Source organism: Bombina bombina, chromosome 3, assembly GCF_027579735.1.
Source record: "Bombina bombina isolate aBomBom1 chromosome 3, aBomBom1.pri, whole genome shotgun sequence".
NCBI lineage: Eukaryota > Metazoa > Chordata > Amphibia > Anura > Bombinatoridae > Bombina > Bombina bombina.
This window is the reverse complement of record NC_069501.1, coordinates 651,846,761-651,861,025: the sequence shown is the minus strand read 5'-3', so window position 1 is coordinate 651,861,025 and position 14,265 is coordinate 651,846,761.

Sequence of the window (14,265 nt, the reverse complement as noted above, 5' to 3'; positions counted from 1 at the left end):
TCATTCATAAAATTGACAAAAGATTCAACCGTATGACTATTGTGCGTGTCCCAAATAATGATAATGTCGTCGATAAAACGCCTATACAAAATAACATTGTTCTTATATGGGAAAGTATCTACAAAGATGCGGTTCAATTCTAGCCAACCCATATAAATGTTGGCATAGGCAGGGGCAAACATAGCCCCCATTGCCATACTGCATCTCTGCAGATAATACTCCCCTTGGAACATAAAGAAATTGTGTTGTAACAGAAATTCTGTTACCTGGACAATGAATTAGATAAATTGATCTCCATAGTTAGAATGCCTATGTAACATGTGATCGACCGCTTGAAGACCCAATGTATGGGGAATATTAGAATATAAAGCCGTCACATCTATGGTAACCCAAGTATAGGTGTCCTGCCAAGTGGTATCTTTTAATTGCGTAATTAGGTGAGCACTGTCCCTAATATAGCCTGGTAACGCCAGCATTGTTGGTTGTAATATGTAATCAAGCCAACTCCCTAGCTTTTCGCAGAGTGACCCATTGCTGGCCACTATGGGCCGGCCCGGGGGTTTATCCAACCGTTTATGTATCTTGGGTAATATGCGAAAGTATGGAGTGCTTGGTTCTTCAACAAAAAGATAAGTGGCTAGTTAATTTCCCATAAAATTATGCTCAACTGCATAATCTAATAAATGGGAGAGTTTGTTCTTAAAAGAGTAGGTAGGGTTGAATGTTAATTTCGTATATAAACGAGTATCGCTCAATTGCGAATCGATCGATAGATAATCCCTTTATTACCCATTCCCCAGTTTTGCATAACCAGCACAGATATATTAATACACTTTTTTCCTCTGTTATTACCTTGTATCTAGGAACCTTCTTCAAGCCCCCTGATCACATGACTGTGACTGTTTATTATCTATTGTCTTAAATTTAGCATTGTTTTGTGCTAAATCTTAAATAACCCCCCTGTGCCTGAACACAGTGTTATCTATATGGCCCACGTGTACTTTCTGTCTTTGTGTTGAAAAGAGATTTAAAAAGCATGTAATAAGAGGCAGCCCTCAAAGGCTTTGAAATTAGCATATGAGCCTACCTATGCTTAGTTTAAACTAAGAATACCAAGAGAAAAAAGCAAATTTGATGATAAAAGTAAATTGGAAAGTTGATTAAAATTAAAAGTCCTATCTGAATAATGAAAGTTTAATTTATACTAGACTGTCCCTTTAAGGAGATCAAATTCTACATTAGACAAATCATATTCAGAGAGCTGAATAACAGCTATTTCTTTACAGTTTTTCTGACCCTGCTGGGGTACCAAAATGTGGCTTCAGTTCTTTTGGGTGTACTAGTCTGAGTAGGTTGTTTAACTAGTGTCTTGAGTTCCTTCCTACTAGTGCTAGGGTCTAAACTCCCTTGATGAGACTCAGGGGTATCTGACAAATGTTCACCCTCCGTGTTAGGTCCACTAATATCCTGATAGTCAGTATCAATACTGGAGAAAGTCACATGTCTACTACTGCTATTCTTGGTCTTATTGCCTTTTTTATTTTAGACTTGCCTTTTGTGTTGGATGGCCAGTTTTGTCTGTTGGGTCCTTCACATCTCTATGATATTTCTGCACTTTACGGTTGGACAGAGTGGTATCCAAATTATCAATAGTTTCATTAAGTTGTTTGGCATAATCTAAATACTTCTGTATTGATTCAAAAGGTTGTAAATTGACAACGGTCTTATTAATGTCAATTAAGATCAATTCCCTTTCCTCTTTTTGTACTTTAATAACTGTTTCATTAATATTATGGAGCAGTTGGTTAAGCTCTAATTCCATTCCTCCATAAATTTCAGATTATTAAGTGCAAATAAAGTACATTTTTTCATACGCAGACCCCTTTGGACCTTATTTTAAGAAATATAGAGTTCCAAAAATTCTATATCCCACCATAAATTGGTTTCTTTAAACCTAAGTTGTTCCAAATTAGAAAAAAACCATTAGTGATATCATCCTCCTTAGTGAGATCACTCATTAGGCTATCACCTTTCAATGCTGTTTCCATAATGCGTTTTCTTTTATTTTCATCTATAACCCCTGTGGGTATGTTAATAGTAGCCATTATGAAAAGAGCACTGATAACCAAGAAAAAAATACTATGTATAAACACAAGTTTTGCCTTATATACAATTACTGGGTAAAATGACAAATGTTAATAACAAACAAATCAGGATAGTAACTGTATGGAAAAGATGACAACAATTTAGAAAAGCTAAAAGTTCCAAAAGCACCAGTGTGCCACAACAGTAATGGAGACTCCCGGAGTGTGTTAGTCAGTATACAACATATAGTTGTGCCCTCCTGAGTGTAAAAGGAAAGTCCTTTTGATGTAAATGTGGGTCTGGATAGCGTCAGTAAAGTGGTTGTACTGATCAACGTATCATCCAAATAAGGAAACTCAGTCCAAGGAGTCACCCAAAGAGTAATGTAGTATAAATAAGTCAGTACTTAGCTTATCTCCGCTTATGAAAGTAGGTGCTGGCTCCAAATAAAGAGCTGTATCCAATCCTGGACCTCCAGGCCATAACAGTCTGTATACAGTGCTGCTGCAGTCAACATCCACTGGCGTATCCTGTCAGGTGATCAACCCCCCCGGTTCCATCGGCAGGAAATGGCCACAAGCCGCTAGCACAACCGTGGATGTTGACCGCAGCAGCAGTGTATACAGACCGTTTTGGCCTGGAGGTCCAGGATTGGATACAGCTCTTTATCTGAAGCCAGCACCTACTTTCATAAGCGGAGATAAGCTAAGTACTGACTTATTTATACTACATTACTCTTTGGGTGACTCCTTGGACTGAGTTTCCTTATTTGGATTATACGTTGATCAGTACAACTACTTTACTGATGCTATCCAGACCCACATTTACATCAAAAGGACTTTCCTCTTACACTCAGGAGGGCACAACTATATGTTGTATACTGACTAACACTCTCCGGGATTCTCCATTACTGTTGTGGCACACCGGTGCTTTTGGAACTTTTAGCTTTTCTAAATTGTTGTCATCTTTCCATACAGTTCCTATCCTGATTTGTTTGTTATTAACATATATATATATATATATATATATATATATATATATATATATATATATATATATATATATGTATATATATATATATATATATATATATATATATATATATATACTGTGTGTATGTATATACACATATATATATATATATATATATATACAGGGAGTGCAGAATTATTAGGCAAGTTGTATTTTTGAGGATTAATTTTATTATTGAACAACAACCATGTTCTCAATGAACCCAAAAAACTCATTAATATCAAAGCTGAATAGTTTTGGAAGTAGTTTTTAGTTTGTTTTTAGTTATAGCTATTTTAGGGGGATATCTGTGTGTGCAGGTGACTATTACTGTGCATAATTATTAGGCAACTTAACAAAAAACAAATATATACCCATTTCAATTATTTATTTTTACCAGTGAAACCAATATAACATTTCAACATTCACAAATATACATTTCTGACATTCAAAAACAAAACAAAAACAAATCAGTGACCAATATAGCCACCTTTCTTTGCAAGGACACTCAAAAGCCTGCCATCCATGGATTCTGTCAGTGTTTTGATCTGTTCACCATCAACATTGCATGCAGCAGCAACCACAGCCTCCCAGACACTGTTCAGAGAGGTGTACTGTTTTCCCTCCTTGTAAATCTCACATTTGATGATGGACCACAGGTTCTCAATGGGGTTCAGATCAGGTGAACAAGGAGGCCATGTCATTAGATTTTCTTCTTTTATACCCTTTCTTGCCAGCGTACATGGACGCGTGTGATGGAGCATTGTCCTGCATGAAAATCATGTTTTTCTTGAAGGATGTAGACTTCTTCCTGTACCACTGCTTGAAGAAGGTGTCTTCCAGAAACTGGCAGTAGGACTGGGAGTTGAGCTTGACTCCATCCTCAACCCGAAAAGGCCCCACAAGCTCATCTTTGATGATACCAGCCCAAACCAGTACTCCACCTCCACCTTGCTGGCGTCTGAGTCGGACTGGAGCTCTCTGCCCTTTACCAATCCAGCCACGGGCCCATCCATCTGGCCCATCAAGACTCACTCTCATTTCATCAGTCCATAAAACCTTAGAAAAATCAGACTTGAGATATTTCTTGGCCCAGTCTTGACGTTTCAGCTTGTGTGTCTTGTTCAGTGGTGGTCATCTTTCAGCCTTTCTTACCTTGGCCATGTCTCTGAGTATTGCACACCTTGTGCTTTTGGGCACTCCAGTGATGTTGCAGCTCTGAAATATGGCCAAACTGGTGGCAAGTGGCATCTTAGCAGCTGCACGCTTGACTTTTCTCATTTCATGGGCAGTTATTTTGCGCCTTGGTTTTTCCACACGCTTCTTGCGACCCTGTTGACTATTTTGAATGAAACGCTTGATTGTTCGATGATCACGCTTCAGAAGCTTTGCAATTTTAAGAGTGCTGCATCCCTCTGCAAGATATCTCACTATTTTTGACTTTTCTGAGCCTGTCAAGTCCTTCTTTTGACCCATTTTGCCAAAGGAAAGGAAGTTGCCTAATAATTATGCACACCTGATATAGGGTGTTGATGTCATTAGACCACACCTCTTCTCATTACAGAGATGCACATCACCTAATATTCTTAATTGGTAGTAGGCTTTCGAGCCTATACAGCTTGGAGTAAGACAACATGCATAAAGAGGATGATGTGGTCAAAATACTCATTTGCCTAATAATTCTGCACTCCCTGTATATATATATATATATATATATATATATATATATACACATATGTATATATATATATATATATATATATATATATATATATATATATATATATATATATATATTAACTTCTTCTCTTGGGAGGGCACTCACAGGATTTTTTTAAAATCAATACATCTTTTATTTCCAATTGATTAAGGTTACAGTTGCCATATGGAGCCACAACATTTATTTCCAAAGCTACTCAAATAAATAGATTCTCCAGTTTTCTAGTGCAAAACTAACCAGATTTGCAGCCTCTAATCCAGCCTCTTGATTGAGTGTTTTTCTTAGTGTGCAGGCTGAGGAAGGTGCAATAGTAGGCCTTATCATCAAAAATATTGCTTTTCAAATCAAACAATAATTCAGCTTGTTGTCATTGGGCCAATGGTAGCCCAATGTTAGCTTGAAGTAAGAATGTGCAGTACTAAATGGTTTATCCTCTAGATCAGAATCACCCAAACTATGGTCTTCAGGGCACATCTAGGCTTCCAAATCATAAAATAGACTTCAGTAATATGTTGCCTAAAAAGCAGTCCTGAAAATCTCATTAGTTGATTAAGCATGTATATTTTACTACATTTTACTAAATTTGACTAATTATATTAATTATTACCTATATCATGTTAACCAAAATGTTATTATAGTCTAATTTCATTTTGAGGTGTTATCTTTAGAATAAGTGTGAGTATAATGTAGTGTGACTCCCGGCCAATCCCCCATTAGTAACTGAAAATTCATATAAAAATATTTAGGCACCCTTGCTCTAGACAAAATGATTAATTACATCTAAGGAAGGGTGCTGGCATTGATGAATACAACCTGGGTGATACTGCCACTTTGGCTGCAATGCTGTAAGCCTACAAATAGGAAAAAAAAAAAAAAAAGATTTGAGGGTCAAAATTATCGGTTGCAGATTTGGCAATTACAAATTTGATTTTGCAAGAAATGAATGTGTATATGACATGTAAAGTAATTGTAAATTACAACAGTAAAAGGCTATCTAACAGGTAATGCAATAAATGTATTGCTGATACTTTAATACAACCATGTCCCTTTAAGTCTGAAGGACACTTTTTGAGAACAATTCAGATATTTTAATCACATTACATACTTAGAGTCCTTGAAAGATTATGCAACAAACGCTGTTGCTAAATGGAATTTCGACTCACTGAAATGTATTATATTCATGACTGCTAAGTATATATTCTAAAGTACATATAGTGTCAAAGTTCAAATTGCTTTTAATTGAAGCTTTACTTGCAAGCTTTACCTAGCTGTTTAGCATGAAAGAAGGTATTACCAGTGGGAAATTGCAATTTGTTTACCTTTATATACTAAGACCTCTTAAAAGCTAAATTGTCCATCCTTGGAGACAGAAAAAACATAACTAAATGTTTTCTCCTTAAGTGCTTAAATCAGACCAGATGGTGCTAAAAAACTAATTATAGCTTGTTCATAGTAAATATATTTAATATTTGGTGTATTGGTGTATAGGGTAACCATTGGATTTACCCAGTGCTCTCCTTTAGAACAGTAAGTAATATTTTGGATATACAATCCAAAACTATTGCCACAATTTTCATGGTACAAAAGAATCTCCTAACCCCCATAAGTACAAATAAATTGTCTGTAAAATAGATTTAAATAGTTTTATCAATGTTTTAAAATGTTATGAAAGCTGAAATATATTTTAATAAAAAGTAATCAGGTTTCAGATATTTTATTCTAGTCTAGATGTTGAAAGTACATCACATACCCTATTGCTTCCTATTTGTACTGGTCTAACCTCTTCTCAGACTTCTTAGACAGTATGGGTGCTTATGTTAAGGACATCTGTATAGAAAAGACAGCAATACAGAAGAAAGAGTGTGGTGCACCCTTGGGACAATTAGTTTCTGATATACCCCAAAAAGATGAAGCCAATAAGCATTCATCTATGGCAATACCCTCAGAGGACATTATTAAGTTGAGAACTCAAATTAATGACAGGGAATATGCCTGGTTCAGGAGGGGACATCACATACCCTATTGTTTCCTAATAGTACTGGTCTAACCTCTTCTCAGACTTCTCAGACAGTATGGGCGCTTCTGTTAAGGACATCTGTATAGAAAGGACAGCAAGACAGAAGATAGAGTGTGGTGCACCCTTGGGACAATTAGTTTCTGATATACCCCAAAAAGATGAAGCCAATAAGCATTCATCTATGGCAATTCCCTCAGAGGACATTATTAAGTTGAGAACTCAAATTAATGACAGGGAATATGTCTGGTTCAGGAGGGGACCTTTCAATCTTAGTAAGTAATGTATTATATGGACAATAAAGTTGATGTCTTGTTGGCTATGAAACTTAAGTGGAAAAAAGCTAGAGAAAGAATACTAGGAATAAATATCTTTGACCAGATGGTATATGCCCAGTGGGGCAATCAGGAAAGCATTTGCCAATTACTATTAAAAACAAAATAATATACAAAATTATGAAGTGGAAGCACTAACTCATATGGCAAGGGTTAAGGTTCTTCCTAGCTAGCCTTACTCTCACTTCACTCTCTGAGGGTGTTTCACATGGACATTTTACAAAAAGTTAGAGTAAGAATTAATCCCCCCGGGGGGCGGAGCCAGCGCTCATCCGAGATGGCTGCACCATAGTGAGCTCCGTGTCCTAAAGTGGGCCAAGCAGATAATATAGGGGCATGCCGATCATATCTACACCAGAGAATTACTTATGATCGATACTGAAGTGCACTTTACTAGATGATGTGGAGTTCAGCGAGTCTAAGAGAGAACAAGAGGTGAAATAGAGGAGACTCGGACCCTCAACGCACACGCCTTGTGAGGCCTAACAGCGACATAGACGTTCACCGGAGCTATGGCTCTTTGATTGACGAGGTGAAGCAGACCTAAACGGAGGTATTATAATGTGAGCAGCAAACCGCCAAACAGGCGATCAGGGAGGTGAGAATAATTTATCGTTGCGGTTAAACCTGGATAGTCATGGCGATATAGCATAACTGCATAATACACCCGCACAGACCTTAGGCAATTTCCAAACTTCTGAGGGAAGAATTGGAACTCTGTGGACATGTTTGCAAGTACCATGAAGCTAACTTAAACAAGTGAAATATAGTTTAAAAACATGAACTGAGGTGGATGCATGTAATATATTAACATTGCTTTGATAAATAGATAGTGCGTCACTCAGTAAGTGCAGCACGGAGTTACAGAGGCCTACTGTGAGACCCATGCAGCCTTACAGACTACGCTTGTTTTAAGATTCTGTCAAGATGCCTGCCATAATATAGAAAGAAGGCAGTTAATCACAAGAGGATACAACGAAGATGTTAATATACTGACTTTCCTATATACTACCTGTAATACCTATATGGAGACCCTCAAACTGCATCTTTAAAAACGATTCAGAATTACTTGCTCCCAGCCACTTGGGATTTATTTGAACTCAATCTGGTTTGCTGTTAAATATTACTGACACTATTACACGAACCTTTCGGTTTTAAGTGCTTCCAGAGTGCACTGTTTTTCCTTAAAGCTATAAGCCGACTCATAAAACTCTGAGCAAATAGGAGGTTTATTGAGGCTGCATACACAGTTGGATAAAGAATATTAACCCCGTAATTATATATACGAAGAAAATCCTATTACCATGTCCCCCAAAAAAGGCTCCAAAGGGGATAAGTCTATGAAGAAAAAATCTAATGTCCTTCCATCAGTGAATAAGTTTTTTAAAAGCATTGATCCTCCACAAAGCCAGAATACTCTCGATATAGAGCCTAGCCTGGGGAACGATTCCACGTCTTCAGAGTCTGACACAGAAAGTATTGGTCAACCAGTCACAATACCAAAAGCATTACTGGACTCGCTACCTTCTAAAAAAGATTTTACATCTTTAGTGCAACAGGTGAAGCAGTGTATCCGAGAGGAAATAGCAGATATAAAGAAAGATCTTGCAGAAATTGGCCAGAGAGTGGAAAAGCTGGAAGGTGACTCAGATGTACAGGGAAAATCTTTACACACATTCTCTGAAAAGATGTCACAACAAGATTTAATTATTCTACAACTTGAAAACAAGGTTGATGATTTAGAGAATAGGAGCCGCCGCCAAAACATCAGGATTAGGGGCATACCAGAAGAGGTGGCCCCCCAAGAATTAGAGACCTATGTTCAAGAATTATTTGTCTTTCTGACAGAGGAGGGGGATGATTCTACATTCGCTTTAGATAGAATTCATAGAGCTTTGCGCTCCAAACCACCAGAAGGACAACCCCCAAGAGATGTCATCACCAAAATATCCAGCTATCCTATAAAGGAAATGTTAATGAAAAAGGCAAGGCAGAAGCACCCAGTAAAATTTAGAGATAGTAACCTCCAGTTGTTCGAAGATCTATCAGCAAGGACCCTGCAGAAAAGAAGAGAACTGTGGCCACTCACAACCAAGCTTCGCCAGCAAAACATACCTTATAGGTGGGGTCACCCGTTTAGTCTGCAGATCCAGTGGAAAGGAAAAAGAGTTTTTTGCCAATCACCAGAAGAGATTACATCAGTTTGCAAAGAATTGAGGCTTGACCCGATCAAGATGTCCGAGGGTTCGAAAAATACTCCAGGGAAGCTTATCAACAAGGAAACTCCTCTCCCCCAAAGAACAGAGTGGCAGAAGATATCACATCGGAAGGGTAACGTGAACACTCCCTCACACAACAATACTAGTGCACCAAGGCAAGAAGTTACATAAAGCATGAATGGACATTATTGGCAACTAGAGAGACTAACACTGGGAGTCTGCGATCCATTCCGTTGTATTCTGAGAATATACTTCTTAGATGGTAAGAATTAATATAGAAATTATCATGTTTAGCAAGATATTAGCAGTCTTCATAATGTTCACTGTCCATTAGGCTCTAGAAATAGTTAAGATATGTACTTATTTAAGTATCCCTCTTAGACTCAGGGATGATGAATAACTTTATCTTTGATCTGAAGTTTGAAAGTTTGAATGTTTAATCAATATACACCGCAATTCGGTATACCCCCAAAATACTAATGACTTTACAAGTGCTTGGCCTAACATGGCACCTTCCCCCCCTTTCTCTAATTTTCTTTGATTTTGATCGTATTTGTTTGATAAGCTAATACGGAAAGAGTTAAATGAGTTTTAAACAAAATTGTTCTAATGTTATCTTTTTTCTGATTGTTTTCTTGATGCTGTGCCTGGGGTCTGCTCGTGAGGCTCTTGTAATTATACAAACACATCTGTTAACAGCTGAAGTGTCGCTTGACTCAATTTGATGACTACACAAGGTAAAGCTCAATTATTGCATATTCTCACCCAAAATGTTAAGGGATTCAACATTCCTAATAAAAGAACTATGGCTCTGCTAGATTTACATAAAAGGGGAGGTAAGATTCTTTTCTTGCAGGAAACCCATTTTAAACAAAATAGCACGCCGAGATATTTTTCTGCTCAGTTTCCCCAACATTATCATAGTGTACACCAACATAAAAAAATAAATGGGGTTAGTATTCTTATTCATAGCTCCATCCCATTTAAGGTGCTCCACACTGATAGAGACACTGAGGGTAGATTTTTATGTATAGTTGGATTGCTTTATGGCAAGCCAATAACCCTAGTTAATTTATATGTCCCTAACCTACGTCAAGACATCTTTATTAAACAAATTACGCAGAAAATTATGGCTATCTCTAAAGGCCCATTGATAATGGGAGGAGATTTGAACATCCCACTACATCCAGCGGTAGATAGCTCAAGTGATACTTGTTCTATATCACAAAAGGTCTCTAGATCTATCTGGCAATCTCTTAAGTCACTAATGCTACACGATACATGGCGATATCTGCATCCAAATAAAAGGGATTACACATTCTTTTCATTTCCACATAAGAGCTACTCCCGCCTAGACTACATCTTCACTGATCATTTGGCCCTCTCATACATAAAACACTGTGAAATAAAACATACTACATGGTCAGATCATTCTTTAGTGGAATGCTCCTTACAGTGGCCGTCTTCTCCCTTACGCCCATTTGGCTGGAGACTGGACGAATCATTGCTGTTAGATCCACAAACAGTAGAAAACCTCACTAAGCAGATGAATATCTATTTTTCAATTAATACCAACCCAGATACTAAATTAAATATCATATGGGAAGCGCATAAGGCGTACATGAGAGGGGAACTTATTAAAATCAAAGCAGACAAGAATAGGGCAAACAGAGAAATATACCTATCATTAGCAAGTGAGATTGCAGAATTAGATTATTTAGCGAAACTTAATCCCAAAGACGAGGGAGTAATACAGTCACTCAGTCAGAAAAGAGAGATATTGAATGAACATCTACAACTTGAAACTCAAAGGAAGATGTTATTCTTACAACAGAGGTTTTATGGGGAGAGCAATAGGACAGGTAAATATTTAGCCAGAGCCCTTAAAAAACAACAACATAAGTCTTATATATACTCCCTGTTAGCAAAGTCGGGAACTCACATAGAGGATACTTTATCTATAGCTAGGAACTTTCAGGAATACTACCATAAACTCTATAACATTCATACAGATAGACCTTCATTGTCCCATAACGAGAAATGCACGCGATATTTGGAAGATATAGTCCTCCCAAAATTATCAGAAGAGGACGCACAATCATTAGAATTACCTATTAGTGTAGAGGAGATTCAAAAGGCAATCATGGATTTGAAGCCTAATAAGGCCCCAGGGCCAGATGGCTTTACTGAACGATATTATAAAACTTTTAGGTCCCAATTGAGTCCACATTTGGAGCGTTTATTCAATTCTATCTCTGACCAAGACGGTTTTCCAGATACTATGCTCCAAGCCCATATAACAGTTATTCCTAAGCCTGGGAAGCCGTCCACAACACCAGCTAATTTTAGACCTATTTCTTTATTGAATGTGGATTTGAAAATATATGCCAAGATTTTGGCGACTAGAATGAACGATTTATTACCTAAATTATTGGACGAGGACCAGGTAGGATTCGTAAAAGGTAGAGAAGCTAGGGATAATGTTGGCAAAGTAGTTACCCTAATAGACCATGTTAAAACTACTAAAACCCCAACTGTCCTCCTCTCCACAGATGCAGAGAAGGCGTTCGACAGGCTGGACTGGACCTTTTTGCACTCCACTCTAATTAAATTTGGCTTCCCCTCTAAATTTATTTCCCAAATTCTAGCCCTGTATTCTGGCCCATCAGCACAGGTAAGGGTCAATGGTCAGTTGTCGGACGCCTTCGAAATCCGTAATGGGACAAGACAGGGGTGTCCACTGTCCCCCCTGCTTTTTGTGCTATCACTGGAACCCCTAGCGAGTCGTATTCGTAATAATCCAGATATTGTAGGCATAGAAATCAATAACACATCTTATAAACTAGCTATGTTTGCGGACGATGTACTAATGACCTTGTCCAATCCCAAAGCTTCTTTAAAAGAAGCCCAAGAGGAACTATTAAAATATAGGGAAGTATCCAATTTTTTAATTAATTCAGCGAAATCTGAAGTGTACCCGATTAATATTTCAGAGGATTTGCTGAGAGACATAAAACTAATTAGCCCATTTAAAATTAATCCCGCATCATTAAAATATCTGGGCATCTATTTAACTTCAGATGAAAGTCAATTGCGTAAGTTAAATTATGGGAGACTCATAACGGAGTTTCAATCTCTGACCTCTAGATGGTTACCAAAGCAAAATATATCGTGGTTGGGAAGAATCTCGGCAGCTAAAATGATTTTATTACCAAAAGCTTTATATCTCCTTCAAGCACTGCCTATAGGGAATGTAACTAAAGATATATATACCTTACAGAAAATATTAAACTCGTATATCTGGCAGAGAAGACCACCTAGACTTCCACAGAGCACCATCTATACCCCCAGAGAGGGAGGCGGCCTAGGAGTCCCCAATTTACACTGGTATAAAGTAGCCATTTCCCTGGGTAGAGTAGTGGACTGGTGTAGACATAATAAGTTCTCCCACAAAAAACTGGTCCAGTTAGAGAGTCAAGTATTAAATATACCACATATGAGTGGAATATGCTGGGCGCCATCAATCTCAGCAACTTTGCTGCATATAAGCAAACCTTATAACATTTGTAATGAGACCTGGTCCACTTGGCTATACTATAGAAATAGATTCGCTAAGATATCCACACCTTACGCACCATTGACTACATTGCTATGGAATAGAGAATTAGAAGAAAGCAGACCTGGGGGTAGATGGACTTATAGTGAAACGAGTAATTTGGAGAATTTAATTCCGATATCTAGTCTAGTAAAGGATGGAAAATTACTCAGCAGACAGGTTCTACTGGAGCAAGGTTATAATTATTTCCAGTCGTGGTATACTTATCACCAGATTAGATATTACATATCAACACATAAAAACAGGACAGACTTTCTGCGGGCTCCAACTGCATTTGAGTCACTATGTTTGGGTATGTCTCCAGTGTTGACAGGAATAGTTTCCACCACTTACAAACATATCAGAGACATACACCTCCCGACCAGACCCACTTACACACAGAGATGGGAAAAAGAGATGAATACGCAAATTTCCACCCAGCAATGGAAACGTTGGTTTTCCTTCACGGCTAAATCTTCACACGCATCTCACTGTCTAGAAACTAACCTAAAGGTGCTGCTGAGGTGGTATCTAACACCCAACAGACTGAAACATATGTTCAGGTCTGCTAGTAATAAGTGTTGGAGGGGTTGTGAGACAGAGGGCAATATGTATCATATCTGGTGGGATTGTATACACATACGTCAGTTCTGGAGAGATATTTATAAAGAAATGGAGAAGGTTACGGGCCTTAGACTAGAGTTTTCTCCAAATCTGGCAATTTTTAATGATCTTTCCAATGCTCCTTGTAAATTACGACGTATTCTAATTCAGATTATGATTAATGCAGCCAAAAGATTGATTCCAAGACTATGGAAATCCTCGCAAATCCCTTCTCTTGATAATTGGAAAAAACAAGTGGAATTTATAATTAAAATGGAACGGTTCTTTTATTTCTCTCATAATAGATTAAATATATATCATGATGTTGTTTTCTTATGGGAACAATACAAATTTGCTGAAATACCTTAACAAACAGCAGATAGTGACTGCTTTAGACAAGGGCTTCCCCTTTAGATCTGATTATGGTGTCCTGTGATCATTGGGTGATTAATAATTAGCGGTAAGCTGTACAAGCTATTAATCTAAATAGAGAAGAGTCATAGGGCATGAGCCTCCGAGCTGCCCCGGGCATAGCTGAAACATATATTAGAAAGTATTGTAATTGTTGATCATACGAGTTAATGGTCTATGTTATTTGTTGATTTTTTGTATTTGCTTCCTTTTTTCTTTTTTTTCCTTTATATTTAAATATTCTTGTCACGATAGAGACCTAGCATAACCGC